This window comes from Protopterus annectens, chromosome 2.part0, assembly GCF_019279795.1.
Source record: "Protopterus annectens isolate FY-2018-M chromosome 2.part0, PAN1.0, whole genome shotgun sequence".
Taxonomy (NCBI): Eukaryota; Metazoa; Chordata; order Ceratodontiformes; family Protopteridae; genus Protopterus; species Protopterus annectens.
In genome coordinates, this window is record NC_056728.1 from 1,710,424,237 (window position 1) to 1,710,444,122 (window position 19,886).

Below are 19,886 nucleotides of genomic sequence, written 5' to 3' on the forward strand. Positions count from 1 at the left end.
GCAAGTCTTGACTGTGAAGCAGTCTTTTAAAATAAACTTTCCTCATCTTTCTGAACAGCAAGGTATGTACACATCAAATACTTTCAGTCTGTAATAAGCACACAGTTTCTCAACAATACATTTACAGAAAGCATAACACTAACATTTGACGATTCCATTCCTATCTCATTTGCTTTTACCGATGCAGAAGAATTAATTTTAGGTACGCATAAAAGGACAAAATGCCCTACCAGCATCCCACCGTTGCTAGCAGATCTACAACTAAACAAAGACGTCTTCTTACCGGTTTGAAATGCATGACACCGAACACCAGATCGAAAACTACAGCAGATGCCTCATCCCTTATGCGTCCTGTCTCTTCTGACACATATAATACACATGTTAGCACAATCGGCTTTGGGTGGGAGTACCCGATGCTAAACAGTAGACTCTGCCAGTAGCCTTGCACCAGTCCGGGGACACACTAACAAGCAGATGTTTCTTTCGTAAGAAACAGTTACTTCAGTTAGGCTAGGGCTTCTCAATTGTCAACAATCCCGTAAACAAGTGTATTGTAATGATTGAAACGATGCAATTAAACCCATCACTGTGAGCTTTCAAATCATAAGAAAGCTCTACACACGCATCTTTCCAAATAGTCCCTTCAGCTTTTGGTTTCCCTTTCCTGGTACTCCACAACAGCAGTTTCCCGAAGCACAGAAGGAGTAAGACGAAAGAGAGCACGACGGGACTTGTAGTTTACTTTGCCCTTACAGAAAAAAAGCCAACCCGGTGGGTGCTTGTTGTATTGTGTCTCAGTGGACGTGACATAACTCTCAACCAATCATTCATGTCTAGATCCAGAAATAATCAGGGACAAACCAGCAAACTTCTGAAGTGTACCTCATTACAAGGAAAGTTCCCCTCATTTGAGTTTTAAAACATTCATGTTCCTCGAAGTTCCACATTGAAAGGATCTGTCATACATTCAGTGTTAGCAAGTATTTAACTGATATCCATGGTAAATAGAAATTAATCATACTAATTCATTAAAAGAACTATTGCACAATTAAAAAAAAATCACATTTCAGCCACTCTATGAGCTTCCTAGATTATGTTGTTAGTAAACTGTTATTAAACACTCTATGAGTTTCCTAGATTATGTTGTTAGTAAGCTGTTAGTGAGTGCTCCACATTTTGCCCATTTGTTCCACATTATGAAATGTAGTGTTCCTCATTTTGGAGATGGAAGGTTGAGAGGTATGTAAACCAGATTCTTTTAAAACGTTCGTATTATTAGCTTGAAGCAATGACACAATGAGAGAATATACATACATTAATATACTTTTTCTGAAGTAAAGTCGTCTATAATTTTTAATTATCATAAAGTAATTGAATCCAATTTATCAAATAGTCACCAGATTTAGGAAGGTTTAAGTAAGAGAGGCAGAACTAAAATCTGAGTCAAAATCATGGACATTTGCAAAGTATGAACGCGAGTCCTAAATCAATTCAGTCGATAGCTTCATAAGCATTTATCCCAGTGGAATGGACTACTTTGCTTTTTCTTCGACTTTCTTTTAAGCATTTTGCCTAATTTGTCTTTTATACAGTGCCCTTTGAAGTGATCAAAATGTTGCTGGCCATGGCTTAGGTGGTGTATGACTGGTTATACTTTTAATCAAAGACACTATCCCCCAACCAACATTACTTTAGTCAGCACGTTTCAAACTGGTTACGAAAAGCTTTTGGAATTGAAGAGTGGTCCTCAAATCATAGCCGGATCAAGATCAAACGGAGGCCTAGACAGGGTAGTAGATCAGCCCTCCCAGAAGAGCCCCTCCTATGCCCCCCCGTAGACTCCTTCCCAGCCATTCCTGTATTCCACTACTTGACTATATCTCCCCAGTTACCATAAACACTGTTCAAACCTGTCAGCGTGCATACTACTTTCTTATTTACTTCTACAATGACTACAGATATTGAAATTCTTCTTCTTTCAGCTTTTCCTGGTTAGGGGTTTCCACAGCAGATCAACTGTCCGCTTTATGATTGGCAGTGGAGTTTTACGGTGTCAAGTTGCCAGCCCGGCGCCCAACCTTCCACAGAAGGCACACACATGCACACACTCATGCCTAGGGCCAATTTAGAGTGTCCAATCCACCTACAGCATGTCTTTGGGATGTGGGAGGAAACCGGAGCACCTGAAGGAAACCCATGCGACCACAGGGAGGACATGCAGACTCCGCACAGAAGGCATCCCAGCCGAGGATCGAACCGGAGAACCTCTTGCTGTGAGGCTAGTACAGATATTGAAATTAAATTGAATTAATTGCCAGTGTAACATTTAAAAAAAATTGGTAAGGTGATAATATTGCAGTAGGGAGTGACTGACAAACCGACAGGTTCATAGTTACTAGACATATTATACAAAGGAGGACACACTCAGGAGTGCAGAACCGCTATTCACCCATAACTCATTCAGGCCAATGGAGCTCAGAAAGTTTGCACTGTAACTTCCAATATGTGAAGCCAAAGCTTTTTGACAGAATCAAATTATGTCCTCACATTTCAAACAAATGTTCATATCTCTGCAACCATAGGAGTTATGAAATAAGTATAAATGCCAAACTCTTCAGCACAAACTATTTTTATAGTGGTAGTATTCTTTAGGTTCTAGGTCTTAAACAAAATTTTGTAAGTCACAGTAAACACAGTAACTATTATGTTTGTTATATTTTGTAAACAACTTACAATATCTCAGCAACCACTCAAGTTACACACATACTGTTAGCAGCATTTTATTCATCTAGATGAAAGCTTTCATATGAGGCTAAGGAGTTCTGCCTATGTTATATGGCTGTTGAGGTATTTGCACTGAAACTCATAATCCCTTGAACATGTATTGAAACTCAAACGCATAATTCTGTCAGCCGTCTGATAGTTCGTGTAGAGGATTCTCGCTCTTGTCAACACTGAAGCTCACAATTCCTTCAGCAGTCTGCAGTTTAGTTGCTGTTGTAGCGGATTCAGGCTCTTGTTTCCTGTAAGCAAATTACAGGGTCAAGCTTGATCAAGTTAATTGACTAACTTGTCCCCCCAGTAGGGCATTACATACCATACCTCCATACCTCTCAACCTCTTAGCACAAGAAATCTGGACAAAGCCTAAAATAATGGGGGACAAAGGCCCAAAAATAGGGACAGATTTTAAATAGTGCTCTTATAGACTTAGAAAGTTGCTAGAATAATAGGATTTGTCTTCGCGTGCATTTTCTGAAGGATATAAAGTCTGAAACTGAAATGTATGACATTATTAGGATATATTTTAAATATTGCTTTTTTATTTAAATATAGGATTTGTGTTAGCATACATTTTCTGGAGAGAAAAAAGTCAGAAACTCATATACAAGCCATTATTTAGTGACTTCAGTCCTCAGTAAATTGCCAGAAAACCACAAATTTTATGAGAAACAGACCAAAACTATGAGGCTAAATCTGGACAGTTGAGAGGTATGTTGAAACACGCACACACACACACACACACACACACACACACACACACACACACACACACACACACACACACACCTACCTTCTCTCTGCTCTCACACAGCAACACACATCTTCTCTCTCACACAGCGACAGACTCACCTTCTGTCTCATACAGCAACGCACACACCTTCTCACTCACACAGCAACACACACACACCTTCTCTCTCATACAGAACAGAACCACTAGTTTAAATTATATACATACACAGACACTTTATCTCTCATATGAACAGAACAGCTAGTTTAAATTACACACACTTTCTCTGTCATACAGAAATGGAACAGCTACTTTATATTACATACACATACATATGTACACACACACTTCTGTCTAGTGTAAATTACGCTGTTACACACAAGCACACACACACACACACACACACACACACACACACACACACACACACACACACACACATACACTCCTTCTCTCTAAGAGGAACAGCTAGTTTAAATTCTGTACGTAAGTGTGGAATGCATTATGCATTTACTTCCTACTTCCACTGTGGTGATGCACGCATCGTTCTCCTTAAAGGAGAAGACACTGCAAGTCACCACCATGGTGTTTAGAAGTTTTTTTTTTTATATATTATTAAAACAAATGCTTAAGCCTCCTGGCCTTAGTTCCCCCCGCCCCAGCCACAGGGCCCTAGGCGACTGCCTATGTCACCTACAGCTGGATCCGTCTCTGCCTCAAATACATTGTAAGCCTCACTTTATTAATGCAAGTGCACCACATTGTAGAAAGGAATATTGAAATATTTATGAGATTACACTAGAAAGCAAATGCCATTTTGTGGCTTGAGCTTTGAGCAAGATAACAAAGCTGCCGATCTGAAGTGTTATCAAAAGGATTACCTCTGTAAACAGAAATGAGGTAATAGAGTTCCTGTACTTTTCAGAAGTACTACATTTGTCTACATACTAGTACTGAAGATGTGCTATATCATTCATTAAAGTCTACATATTTTACATTGTGCTAGTGATGTGTTGGTCTCATTAAAAAATGTGCTGCTGAGTAGTATCTCAAAATTCTACTAGAAATGAGTAAAGTTATGAGTTACTTATAGTCTCCTTTTATGCAGGTAAACATATTTTGGCTGGATGCATCTACTTTTCAGGAACATTTGTACTTTATTTCTTAATTGTCCCTGCTTTTAGGGATAATATCCAAACAAAGAGTAAAAGGTCACACAGACAAACCATTCAATAAAAACTGCAAGACCCAGTGAAGCTAGGATCTCCACTGTGTAATACCTTAAAGCTCCTGTAATGGTGGCCTGTGGGTTATGTGCAAATGATCCTTTAGAGACATATCAATGTTTTAGCTAGAGTTGCCACCTTTTCAAATGGCCAAAGTGGGACATTTTTGGGACACACATCAGATTTTACAGGCCAACGCATACCCACGGTCAGTACAAAGGATAGAACTTAACTTGTATGCCTAAATAAAAGCTTATTCTTTTAGCAGTTTAGTTGCTTATTCTGTTTCTTGTAACATTTAGGTATTTTAGATACAGAAATAACTATTTTATGCAACTATTACATAAAATATGGGACATAATTATGTCCTACAATCTCAGGATATTTGCCATTTTTAATATTTTTTGTCAGATCACAACTGCCCAAAGAAGGACTGTCCCTCGCAAAGTGGGACAGGTGGTAACCCTAGTTTTAGCCACATGCCTTATGAATGTCTACAACTTTTTAATTTTTACCTTCAGGCCAATAAAGCCAAACCCCACTAGCTGTACTAGGGTTGCCACCTTTTAAGTGGGCCAAAGTGGAACTTGGGGGTGTGGCCAAGATGACACTGGTCACACCCCCTACCATGATATCACCACAGGAGTGGTGAAGGAGATGCAGTTATGTGTAGAACAGTGTGAAGCTATTACAGAATACTGAAATCTCACAAACCATTTAAATTGGGTCTACTTCATGATGTTGAAAGCTGACAATATCGAAGCTGATATTGTCGGCAGCACAACATCGAAAGTGCAGAACATCACGCAGGTAAACGGAAATCTCCGTAGGGGGAGATTTCCGTTTACCTCAATGTAGTGCGGTCTCGGAGTTGGAATATTTAAGTAGGGGGGTGTGGGGGGCACAGGGGGACTTGCCCCCCTGCCTACGCTAGTTAGTTTCTATTTTTGTTTGTTTTTTTTTACATTATTTGATGTTTTACTACATCGATCACTAGAGGCCGACTTTTAGTGATTCAATGTAGTAAAATTTCGATAACGTGATATAGATGCTTTAAATTATGTAGCTTTAACCATGAAAGAGAAGCATTACTGCAAAAACCCACATATTACTCAGTTGTAACAGTAAGCAAACTTTACAGAAAAAAACACTACTCATATTAAACAAACAATTATATTTACTTAAAAAAGCAAAAAAAAACTTTTAAATTCTACATATTACAGTAACTATGACTATTCTGCTAGAAATAAACCTATAGCACTAATTTACCCAGCACAACGATGCAATAAAGAACAGACCTGACAGCAGCAGTGCCATATTTAGACTATACTCAAAGCAGTACATTTTAAACTTATTAAAGACAACATTAAAAATAAAATACACACATTTCCACTTATAATGCAAACTATGCAGTACATTTACCTATGAACATCTCCTCAAAAAAAGTTTTACACACACACACACACACACACACACACACACACACACACACACACACACACACACATTTTTGCTTTTAAAAGTAGTTCTTGCAAGTCATCACTAAACAATCACTATAACAATATACCTAAAGCAGTACATCTTAACTTCTTGAAGACAAAATAAAAAAAAAAAGCAAATTACACGCATTTCCTCCCAAAAGGTGGAAACTGCACCAAGACATTTCCATCTGTAAACGCAAAGTACCCTAAAATAGCCACAATAACATTAGAAATATATCAAGTACACTACATTTATCCATGAACATTGCCCCCACCAGAAATCAAAAAAATTTCTATGCATACATTTTAACCTTTAAAAACTACCCCTCCTAAATCATCCCAAATCAACCACAACTGTAGATTAAATTCTATTCATGTAACATTCCAGGATAACTATCTACAACCATAACTGCTTCTCTTTTCTCCCAAAACTATTCACATTAACATAACCATTATCTTACTAAACTAAAAGTAACATCCATTTAATAACCAGCTATCTTTGTTTAGTAGAAATCTATATAGAATAAAGTTGCTTATCCTAACTCTCTCTTATTGTTAACTATATAAACAACTACGTAATCTAAATATCTAAGACTCTACTACCAACTGTTATATAACATGTTCATACATAGCTCCCTTAGACTAGTCCTTATTAAAAATTCAACACCTGTATTGCTGTGACCGCAGATAAACTTCAGCTAACACTATCAGATTATTACCTTATATAAAAACCTAAATTATGAGATCTTTGCTATTTTTTTTTTTATAGATTCTCATTATGTCAATGTTTTCTATGTAATCTTTAAATATTTCATTCATGTCTTCTACTATTGTTCAAAAAATCTCATTATGTCAATGTTTTTTAATGCAAAAATATATATTTATATACATACCTATTGCACACGCACGTGCGCGCAGGTGTGCGCACACACACACACACACACACACACACACACACACACACACACACACACGCACACACATATGAGTAGATTATTTTTGTACCATTAGAAACTACTACTTGCAAATCTCAAAGTAACGACTACACAGATTTAAATACTGTACAGTGCACCCAGTTACCTCTAAATATTAAATAGTTAAAAATTGAAATGTTCCCATTTAAAAAAAAAGGTGGCTGTGGTGGTGCAGTGGTTAGCATTGTCACCTCACATCAAGAGGTTCTCTGGTTCAATTCTTAGCTGGGGTGTCTTCTGTGCAGAGGCTGCATGTCCTCCCTGTGGTCACGTGGGCTTCCTCTGGGTGATCTGGTTTCCTTCTACATTCCAAAGACATGTAGTAGGTAGACTGGACACTCTAAATTGGCTGTAGGTAAGAATGAGTGAGTGTACAAATGAAATACTGTGGCAGGGATAGGCCCCTGGTGGTGCAAAACCTTGGCTTGAGATGATTGTCACTGCTGAAGTGACACCACAACTTCATGTGCAAAATGGTAAAAGGGGTTGAGGATGGATGGATGGATTCCCACTTTTTTAAAAAAGTAGAGCCATAAAATACTATTTGTACTTACCACGACAATCACAGTCTTTGCTGGACTGGCTGGCTTCTCTGCTGGACTGGCTAGCTGGCTGGCTGGCTGGCTGGCTGGATGAATGGATGGATCAATGGATGGCTGCTTGAATGGATGGCTGGTTGGCTGAATGTCTCACTGGGTGTCTGGCTGGCTGACTTGCTTGTTGGGTGGCTCAGCTGTTAGTAAAAAATAGACAGATCTCAGTGTTAGTTTTGTTAGCGGCTGTAGAAGCACTAAAAATAAGCCAGTCTACAGCCATGATGTTTGTAGGGCTCTTCCTGCCCCAATCTCCACCCCTTTCAGGAACTGTAGCCAATTTCTGCACAATTTAAAACACCCAGACCTAACAGGGCATAGCTCTGCCTGAAGGCCTGGGTTAGTGACATAAATGAATTGTCGTGGAAAAGCTGGAAGTAATTGTGGAATTTCCACAACGATTCAGTGCGATCGAAAAGCTGGACTTTTCAAGTCCCACTGCTTTGCATAGAGGGGAACAAGATAAGGTAGCTCACCCTGTGAGTGTCCCTCTGATAACGAGATGGGTGGCAACCTTACTGTAGACATGCCATGTTTTAGTCTTTTACTGACTTGTCAGTACAACATAAGTGGATTGTTTGAGAGTCTGTCAAGAGATCACAGCCACAGCACTATTGTGGGGAAAATAGCATGCAAGGGACAGGAAGTTGGTTAGGATTAGGAAGGGGAGGGGGTTTGTATAAAGGTAGGTAAAAAGCCACAGGTTGTAAGACAAGATCTCTTTTCAACAGCAGAGTAGGACAGTGCAGATCACCAACATTCCCACCCTTCATCGGAAAAGAAAGAAAAGTTGTAGGTATCATAAGGTTAGAACTGACAGGTGCTTGCTGATTCATGAGAATAGGTAGGTACTTGCTGACCCATAAGGGTGATCACACTAGGGGTCAGGAATAAATTCCCTGTTTTTTCCATCTGGGTTTTTCTGTTTTTTGCCTTCTCCTCAAATGGTAGGTGTCGCAGCCATGAAGGTGGAAAGCCAAACTTGGAAGGCTGAATTTCAAAGCAGTGTGCTTGGCCTGGGGAGAGGTACAGGCTCATGCAGCTTGGCCCTTCTCTGGGTGGGCCACCTCATGGTGTAGTGGGCAGGCTGGGGGCCACAGCCTGGGGTCCCGTAAGTGGTAGATTCCCTTCAGTCACTGTTTTTTGTGTGAATGGTGACAGGGGACTGTCAGTGTTTGGTTGCAAATCCCCTCAGCCATTGATGTTGGCTGAGCATTTACAGGGATTATTGTGGTACTTTATGGCCTGGTTGATTTGACTTCCAAGTTCTGCTCTTTGTGCACATCTGAATAGTCTTGGTTGGCACTGATTTGGTCTGATTGGCATTGACTTCTGATTTGTTACTCATCTGATACATAATTCAGTCTGATTGGCATAATAAATATATGACTGCGGCTATTTATTCCAAACAACTGTGTGATGTGATTTGTTAAATTATGTGCATACTTATCATCATCTAAAGGCAATTTCCCAATTTCTAGGGATGAGGGAAATCTCTAATTTTGTCTCAAAATTTTGCTCTGTCCATCCTAAAGCTGAATATTTATTTCAGAAGTTCTAATAGTACCAGCATTTTTTAAATGTAGCCCTAATTTGTGGCCTTTTTCCTATTTTTTTCCCTAATTCTGGAGGTAAAACCTGAGAACTATTCTTTTTTCCCCTATTTTGAATTTCTGCATTTTCAGAGATATTGCTGTGTTGGAGGACCATAAAAATTCCTTAGATTTTAACAGTAACCACCTGCATTTGTACAGCAGACACTGGTAGCTTGTTCAGGACCTCCTAACACTCCACTAAGATCATTTTTAATAGTGTGACAAGCTAAATTGCACTCAGGACGGTAACAAGCAACAAACAAAATCTGTCATACATTAACTTATTTCATTTTTTTCCAGTAGCAGTGCAGCAAATAGTGGTAAGCTCACACCCAATGCATCACCCATTGCAGCAGTGAGTGGGCCACCTTAGAAAGATAACTACATCATCAATACTGCAATAATTTCTGGGCAATTATTCATTCTACCATATTATTCTTATTATTATTATTAATATTACTGCGGCGGTGGTGCTGCGGTAGCATTGTCGCCTCTTAGCAAGACGTTGTCCCGTTCGATTCTCAGCTAGAGCATCTTCTGTGTGGAGGCATACGTGAATGGGGCGTGCCTTCGATGAAGGTTGTGCGTCAGGGCTGGTAACCCGGTATGTAAAAATCCACTACCAATCATTAGTGGACCAGAGTTCCGCTGTGGTGACCCCTAACCGGGAAAAGCCGAAAGACACAAACAAATTATTAGATAATTTTACTACAAGTCACAACTTTATTGGCATGTAACAATCACAAAAGAAAAAAAAAACTGGGATGGATTCATGAACGCCTACGCTAAGTGTACATGATCTGTATTCAAGAACACCCCTACCACATTTTTTTGCTGTCTATTCACTTAGAAAGATTAGAGTAAGTGTAGACATAGTCTACACATTATAGTAACCTTTATGAATCCCCACTCTATATTTAAGGTTGCAGGAAAATCAGTAGGAAAACTGAAATTAGGAGAAAGAAGGTGGGAGTTATGCTTGTGCTGTCTGTTCACTCAGAATGGTGTACACCTAGTGTAGACATTCATGAATCTGGCCCATTGTTTTAAATGTAATATAAACCCTATGAAACTGTGAACAGAAAAAGTGCTAAAATATGTAAATACTTATAATCTAAACTTTAAATAGCATAAACCATCATGAGCATACTGCTGGATACTATAGACTAACAATACATACAATCTATTATAGAAGATTTTGTAATATATTATTCATCGCCATCCACAATATATATAATCTATTATAGAAGATTTTGTAATATATTATTTATTGCCATCCATGGCTCGCAACCTTCTGTCTCTAAAACATGGAACGCTACCTCACACAATATGGAACATTTATCAACAACTTCAACTAGGAAGTTCTTGGCATAATTAATAATTGTTTATTCGTACCTAGAAAAAGTTAATTTGATGAATTATTATAATTCAGTATTATTTATCATTAAAATTTGTTAAAAATATTCACAATTAATGTGTGACGGGCCCTTTGAATGTGAAACTTTTTTACTCCAAATGAAAAATATTCCTCATAAGAAGGTATATCCGAGAAGCATGTTGCCATCAGAAACCATCACTGATATAGACAAAGTGCCTCTGATTTAATAAACTATCAAACTTTTAAGATCCAGAATCTCCCCCTAATGTGTGAAGTATCCACTAATCAGAGATCTTTCATTAAATAGGAACAATTCCAACTTTATTGGTGGTTCATTTTTTTTCTTTTATGAATTATACATTTATCCCACCAAACAAAAGAAGATTTAGCATGACTAACTCATTTTTTGTCCACTGTTGTAAATCAAGACATGAAAGAAAGAACGAAACCATAAAGCGTGACAATCTGCCAATCTTCTTTGAACTGTTCCAGCTTATTACGAAACTAAAAGAAAAGGTTCAGTCCTGCAGTGACCTGTCATAACATTGCCAACACTTTGGGGAAACCATATAAAACAAGCAATATAATTTCAGTGTGGTATTTGTTTTAAATATTTTTCAGTTCTTTGAACATTTTAATCAGTTGCCATACATTTTTCAAAAATTATGTATGACTCGAAATTGTTCTCAAGTTATTCATTTAACTGTACTAACAACAGTGATAAAGTATGAGAAGAAAACCTGCCAGGACATTTTAATACATGTTTGTTTCTTTCTGTGCCAGTTACTAGATATACTAATAATGCAAAGTTCCTCTTCTGTGTCTTAAGCTTATTTCTTTGCAAAATTATGGCCATTTTTTACTAAGCTACAACTTAATTATGTCTCCATCCATTAGCTTCTCTTCAATTTAGCAAGTAGGTTTCTAAACAGTTCATCAACACCCTATATTTCTAATAAGAGTGTTGATCTCTAGGTAGCTTTATAATTAATACTAAAGATTTTGTGTAAAAACCTAAGACATATGCTAGACAGTAAAAATTGATATCTGGGATCTCTCATTCTTTACTATTATTTGAAATAGATAATTTGGACCCTGCATTTCTATGTGAACCAGTATTCCTGGAAAGATAATTTTGCCTTATGGGGTTCCCAAAGTGTGCGCCGCCCTGGGGAACCGCGGCTTTCTCACAGGGGCGCCTCAGACTAATAAGCTTAGCTGCAAAATAAACTGCGAACAGTTCATAGGTTCATAGGTTCATACTAGGCTATCTGCCCTAGGGCATTTATAAGCCTAGCCAGAATGTGTTTGGCTTTCGCCACCCATTTTAAATTTATTTTGCTATGCCCTTTTTCAAGGTTAGTATACTGTGCCTCTGTCTAACAGTGACACAGAAGTGATACCCGGGGTAAACCTACAATCTCCCATCCACTCATCAAGATTCCTCTTGAAGAGAGTCAATGAGGGACTCTGCCTAACCTGGACTGGGATTTTATTCTAGAGTGAAGGGAGCCTCTGGGTTATGAATCTGTCCCTCCAGCATGTCCTATTTATTTCAGTGCTGAGGTTCAAGTCTCTCGAGCGCATAGCTCGATGGGATTTGGATTTTCTGAGGTGCAGCATGTCCATTAATTCCGGGTTGGACATGGCTTTATAAGTCAGGCACAGATCGCCTCTGAACAGGTGGTATGCCACTGAGTAGAGCTGGAGTTTCTTTAACCGGGCAGCATATGGCATCTGTTTGAGCCCTTTGATCCTCTTGGTGAGGTACTTTTGGGGTCTTTCCAGTTGCTGCAGGTGTCTGGTAAGGTACATCCCAAAAGGGGCATTGTACTCAATTATGGGCCTGATGAGGGATGAGTAAAGAGGCACGATGACCTCTCCTGATCTAGATGTGAATCCTTTCATGATTAGGTGGGCTATATAAAATGTTTTTCTAACCACTTTGGCCACGTGGTTGTCAAATGAGAGATTGCTATCAACTTGGGTCCCCAGGTCCCTAATTACTTCTTCTGTACTTAATGGATTACCACCTATGTGGTAATTTGTGGGCACTTTGTTTTTGCCAAAGGGATGACTATACACTTTTGGCATTTAGCTTGAGGCCATGGCTCTGGCACCAGTTGTCTGTTTCTATGAGGACCTTTTGGAGGATGCTTGTGTCAGCTGGAGAGTCGATTATGGCACCCAGTTTGCAGTCATCTGCGAACTTGGTCAGCCACAGTCCTTCCGTGTTGGTCTGTACCTCCGAGAAATATATACCGAACAAGAGAGGTCCCAGGACTGAGCCTTGTGGGACACCACTTGTAACTGGTTTGGAGTCTGACATGGCTCCAGCAATTCTAACCATGTGGGTTCTGTCATTGAGCCAGTTTGCAATCCATCTAGTGACATAGGGGTTTATATTTAAGCTGGTGAGCTTATCTATAATGCCCGAGTGGGATATTGTATCGAAGGCTTTTGCGAGGTCCAGGTAGGCTGTGTGGACCACCTTCCCCTCGTCAATGGCCTTGGTGACTGTTTCAAAGAAATCAACCAGGTTTAAGAGGCAGGATCTGCCCTTAACAAAGCCGAACTGGGTAGGATCCAGTGTCTGTAGGTCCCCAATATCTTTATTTATGAGGTCCATGATGATCCTTTCCATAGCTTTGCAGACAAAGCAAGTCAGGCTTATGGGGCGATAGTTTCCAGGATCTGTTGAGGCACCACCTTTATGGAGAGGGACCACTGTTGCTGTACGCCACTCTTTGGGCACATATCCTGTAGTAAGGCTGAGATTGAACAGTAGTTTTATGTTTGGGTTTAGCTCTTCTTGGAGTTCATGTAGGATGCAGCCCGGGACACCGTCTGGTCCCATTGATGCTGTGTTTTTTGCTTTGGAGAGGGCGGCTCTTACCTGAGCATCTGAGATGTCAGGGGGGCAGCACTCTGCTGGGATAGATATTTGTCCTTTTGGTGGGGAGGGGGGGGGGAGTTTGCGCTGAACCTGTCAGCTAGGATGTTGGCAATGTCTGTGGGTTCAGTGTATTTTTTGTCATTTTGGACTAATTCTGAGCATATCTGGGAATTGGTTTATTTTGCAGCTAAGCTTATTAGTTCACAGCGAACTAAGTCTAGACCTACACTGTAGCTTTTTAGCAGAACTGGCATCAAGTATAGCAGTGGTCCCCAACCACCGGGCTGCGGACCAGTACTGGGCCGTGGAGCACTTGGAACCAGGCCATCAGGTAAGTGAATGCCTGTATCAGTGTGTGTGTGTGTGTGTGTGTGTGTGTGTGTGTGTGTGTGTGTGTGTGTGTGTGTGTGTGTGTGTGTGTGTGTGTGTGTGTTTGTCTGACTGAGTATGTGAGTGAATGTGTGCATGAAAGCAAAAGAGTCTGCATGTGTGAGAGAGATCGGGAGAGTGAGAGTGATGTGTGAGTGAATGCAGAAATGAATGAATTCGTGGCTGTGTGTGTGTGTGTGTGTGTGTGTGTGTGTGTGTGTGTGTGTGTGTGTGTGAGATCGGGAGAGTGAGAGCGATGTGTGAATGAATGCAGGAATGAATGAAGAAGTGGCTGTCTGTGTGTGAGATTGGGAGAGTGAGAGCGATGTGTGAATGAATGCAGGAATGAATGAAGAAGTGTGTGTGTGTGTGTGTGAGATTGGGAGAGTGAGACTGATGTGTGAGTGAATGCAGGTATGAATGAGGAAGTGGCTGTCTGTGTGTGTGTGTGTGTGTGTGTGTGCGTGTGTGTGCCTGTGTGTTTGTGTGTGTGTGTGTGTGTGTGTGTGTGTGTGTGTGTGTGTGTGTGTGTGTGTGTGTGTGTGTGTGTGTGTGAATGAATGCAGGTATGAATGAGGAAGTGGCTGTGTGTGTGCATGTGTGAGAATGGGAGAGTGAGAGGGATGTATGAATGAATGCATAAGTGGGTGTGTAGCATGTGGGTGTGAGATCGGGAGAGTGAGAGCGATGTATGAATGAATGCGTAAGTGGGTGTGTGGCGTGTGGGTGTGACAGACAGTGAGAGCGATGTGTGAATGAATGCAGGTATGAATAAGGAAGTGACTGTGTGTGTGTTTGATCGGGAGAGAGAGAGAGAGAGAGAGCGATGTGTGAGTGAATGCATGGATGAATGAGGGAGTGACTATGACTGTGTGAGAGATCGGAAAAGAGTGAGAGCGATGTGTGTGAGTGAATGCATGAATGCAAAAGAGACTGTGTGTGTGTGTGTGTGTGTGTGTGTGTGTGTGTGTGTGTGTGTGTGTGTGTGTGTGTGTGTGTGTGTGTGTCATGGGGGCAGAGAGTGAAGAGTGAGAGTGATCCCTGGCAGAAGCAGCAATGAGGCCTGTGTAAGTCTGGACCATACCACTTGACACATACCTCTCACCCTCTTAGATCAAGAAATCTGGACAAAGCCAAAAATAGTAGGGGTACAAAGGCACAAAATAGGGACAGTTTTAAGTACTGCTCTCACAAACTTAGAAAGTTGATAGAAATGCAGGTTTTTCATTAGCAGCATGAATTTTCTGAAGGGTATGAAGTATGAAACTCAACTGTCTGTCATTATTTTTTGACTTTAACCTCAATGATCTGCCAGTGATTTGCCAAAAAACAACAATTTTATGAGAAAAAGACCAAACATATGAGGCAAAAATCTGGGCATTCTGAAAAAATCTATACAGTTGAGAGGTATGATGGACAGAGCCAAATAATAGGGACAGATTTTAAATATTGCTCTTATAAATTTAAAGTTAATAAGGTTGCCATTAGGTTTGCTTACCTCTCAACCATATTAGATCAGTGTTATGCTGTTAAGCAGAATGTACAATTTTTTTTTGGTAATTGTTTTTTTATTGTACTTTTGAGCTTTTCTCCCCAGGTCTCCTAGTCCAGTTGGGCAGCCTCGTTAAGCAAATGTCAAATAAATAAATAAACGAAATATGCACTTTATGCATACTGCGGGGGCTTGGGAAAACCTGGATTCAGCAAGGGAACCGAGAATCGAAAACGTTTGGGAGCCACCACTCTTGCTGTAGGGACGAGTATAAACAAGGATCTGTACAATACCAGGGGGAGCATTAGCATCTGTATGAATTCTAGTCTTTGCCAGAAATCTAAATCAATTGTATTCTAGTGCACAATATAATCATTACAGTTTTTTTTTTTTTTTTTGGAGAAGATTATATAGCAACTCAGATGATATACTGTCAGACCCTGTTAACAGTAGCTATAAATATTTCAAGTGGATCATGTGTCCAAATATAAAGCCATCATCTCCTGATATCAGGGTCATAATTAACCCATATAATTTGTTTTTGTTCTATTAATTCTATAGCCTATCATCTTACCAACCTGTATCAGGTCCTTAAATAGTGGTTCATTGGGTAACATTTCAGGCAGCAATAGTGGCTCACTCATAAATGTTTGTGCCTCACATCACTAGGATGTGGTGTTCAGTCCTGACCTCTGGTTAATTCTCTTGATGTGTGTGTGTGTGTATGTGTGTGTGTGTGTGTGTGTGTGTGTGTGTGTGTGTGTGTGTGTGTGTGTGTGTGTGTGTGTGTATATATATATATATATATATATATATATATATATATATATATATATATATATATATATATATATATATATATATATATATATATATATATATACACACACAGGCACACACACAGTCACACACATGATTAATCTCAATAAGGTAAAATGTTATTACAAGCTCCATTGTGGTGATAGCCTACACATCCTGGTTTATGTAATCTAATGGTCAGCGGTTCTATGTACAGAGCATAAAACACTGGCGAGAATGGTTACCCCTAACAGGTGCCCTAATAATGTTAGTCTTCTCTGAGAGAGCTGTGCTAGTCTTTTCCAAAACTGAGCCCCCATTAGAATTGCTATTTTAACAGCTGAATTAAGTCTGATGGAAAATCAAATCTCTGTAACTCTGGATTCAAAGATGGCCGCCATTCTGTAGACACTGCATATCTACAGCTCTCCAGATACTCGGAATAAAAATTAACCCTGAGGATATACTGCAAGCTTTTCTACACTAATTGTTGGCTATAATTAATCTACTACAACTAAATACCGCGTGAGAGGTGAAAGAACCGGAGGAAATTAAACAAACTCACAGGATTGGATCTGATTGACTGTCTGACTCTGAACAGAGTATTAAACAAAGGAACTGTCTGAGTAGTAGCTTTGGATATTTACTATTCAGTTATACTAAAGTTTTGCTTTGCTCCACAATGTCAAAAGAAGACAAAAGTATGGAAACAACAACAACTAAAACCAAATTATCAGCACTTCAGTCACCAGAAAAAGATTCAACAATAAAAAGGCAGAAGATTACAAAACAGCAGGAACTTTCAAAAGTTGGAATGACAAATAAACTGGATCAACTGGCTAATATGGAAGATATTAAAACTGCTTTGTTACCCATCCAAGAAGCTTTGAAAGAACTATCAAACCAGGTACTTTCTTTTGGTGCCACATGCAGTCAAATTCTCGAAAGGATGGATAAATCAGAAGCTAGAATATCTGAAAATGAGGACAGAATAACATTGCTTGCAAAAAAAACAGACATTCATGACCTGGATATTCAGTCTATGCAAAATAAAATTCTGGACTTGGAGGCACGATCCAGAAGGAACAATATAATTATCAGAGGAATTCCTGAATCTATCCAATATAATGATTTAATTTCTACCATCATACAAATACTTGGAATATTGTTCAATGACTCTGACATAGCCAAACAAATAGTTATAGAAAGAGCTCATAGAGCTCTCAGAGAAGCACAAGCCTCAAACATACTTAGACCAGTATACGTCAAAATACTCAACTACCAGGATGTAAACAAAATAATTCTAACTGTTAAAAAGAATGGAGGTTATATTATGTGGCAAAATAATAGAGTTTCTATGGTACAGGATTTACCATTGCAAATAAGACAAGCTAGACAAGCATTATCTCCATACTGTAAGTTCCTCATTGAAAAGAATATCAAATTTCAAATGAAATACCCCAACACATTAATTTTTACAGTTGATGGCTCCAAATATTCCATATCTACAAAAAAAGAAGCAAAAGTTACCTTTTTGAAGATTTTTAAGTCCCTTCCAGCTTCGGAAGCTTGATCTGGCCATCCAGTCTGTTTACAGCAACGTGGATGTTGGGATTCCATGCTTTACTACATCTCAAGGCTTTAAAATCCTTTGTTTGTTCTTTTTTCTTCACCAGGCCCCTTGGTAAATGTTTACTTAGGTTCTTTTTACAGCTCCAGCTCGTCCACAAAGATTTTCCAAACTTTTATGGCTTCTACGAACTGAGTCCCTTCGCGAAGCAACAGGAAGTCCTTTGGGTGCTGCTGAGGGTCCGCTTTCGAGGTAGCGCATCCGGAAGTATGTCCGCGTAATGGTTCCCCTGTCGTGAGCTCGAAGACAAGATTACAAGCTCAGGAAGTAGGAAGATCTCTGTGGAGGAAGGGGAAGCTATTTGGACTGTAAAACGAGCATTCATGGACATTTAATGTATGTAACATGTTTTATTTCTTTAAAGGGAACTGTGAATTCATTCAGGTATGATTACAACTGAACTAATAATGTACTGGTTTAAAATGTGTTATTTAACTGATATCTTAGAAGTATGATAGCTTTAACATAGTTATTCTTTTTCCTTAGGTAGTTTATGCTGAATGTGGTAGTGTTAATAACCTTGTAGTATACTTTATTATTTGTTTTTCCTGTACTGATGATGTGTTTTTAATACTGCAAATGTTTAGATAATAAGGGGATTTAGTGTTGGGATAGTTAGTAGATAAAGAGACCAGAAGATATTATATTCTGGCCTCTCTAGGAATGTGAAGGCTATCTTCATTATATACTGGCATGTGGTTCTGACTGTTTTGAGAACTGTGTTACCTAGCCATCATTTTATAAATTTAATTATATTACCCAGTAAGTGTAGTTAAAGTGTTATTTTTATTCACCTTATTTGCTGACATTATAATTTTAGATAATTTAGATTATATAAACAAAGTCAGATTTAATATTATACTTAAAGGTTAAACATTTGTTTTCTCTGTAGTTCTTTTCTCTCTTCCAACTAACAATACATATGGTGAATTATCTTGAAGTCAATAATGTTATTGTTTAATAGGACTACTGTCATATATCTGATTATTTTAGATTTAAATATGATAGTTAGTTAACTTAAGGTGATACAACTAATGAGTATAATTAATAATATATGAGAATTATTAGTGAGGTATGATAATAACTATAAGTGTAGTGAAGACCAGTTACTTGATAGGTTTAACAAAATAGTGTGTTCAAGAGCTGTGGATATTTATCAGTGTTTATTAGGGAATGTTTTGGTTAGGCTTTGTAGAGTTAGATGTAGTTTTTATAGTTTTTTTGCATGTTTTTGATCTTTTATTTTGTAAGATAAAGAATAGATGTTTAGTAAGGTTATTTACCCAGAAAGGTTTTAACAGTGTAAAAAACCTATGTATGTCCTGGTCCAGGGGAATAGTGGATAGGCACTGGTTAGGGATGGGATGTCAAGATTGCTTCCAGACATTATATATTGCGCTATTATATTTGAATTTAGTACCGTTTCTCAATTTTAAAATATCCTTAAAAGATTTAAAAATCTTAGTATGTGGATAATAGACTCATGGAATACTAAAGGGCTCCAGAACTTGAAAAAAAGGAAATTATTTCTTCATTTATTTCTCCAGTCAAAGGCATATTTTATTTTATTACAAGAAACCCACTTGACCAATGACCAATGGGCTGTCCTTAAGGATAAGAAATGGATTAGAGAGGTGGTAGCTTCAGAAGGGACAACTAATAGTGCAGGGGTGGCTATTATTAAAAATCAGTATCAAGAGAAAATTCTAGATTTCAAAATAGACAAAGAGGGAAGATGGTGTTATGTGATTCTTTCATCTATACTTTATGATAAACCCGTGGTACTTCTTAATATATATGCCCCATGTACCAATCAACAACTTTTTATAGCATCACTTTATTTTATCCTGAATCAATATAATAATTGTTATATAATAATAGGAGGTGATTGGAATACATATCAAGATCCCAAATTAGATAAATCAAGTTCACACAGGTCCTTTA

At 38.7% G+C, this 19,886-nt stretch overlaps 1 protein-coding gene across 1 annotated transcript in view; it reads right to left on the reverse strand.

The window, feature by feature from the left end:
- Positions 1–701, reverse strand: part of MIB2 (MIB E3 ubiquitin protein ligase 2) — a 1,775,226-nt gene extending 1,774,525 nt beyond the window's left edge. The window contains exon 1 of the mRNA XM_044061758.1: positions 284–701. The gene's annotated coding sequence lies outside the window, so the exon portion shown is untranslated. The remainder of the gene's footprint in view (positions 1–283) is intronic.
- Positions 702–19,886: the final 19,185 nt, after the last annotated feature.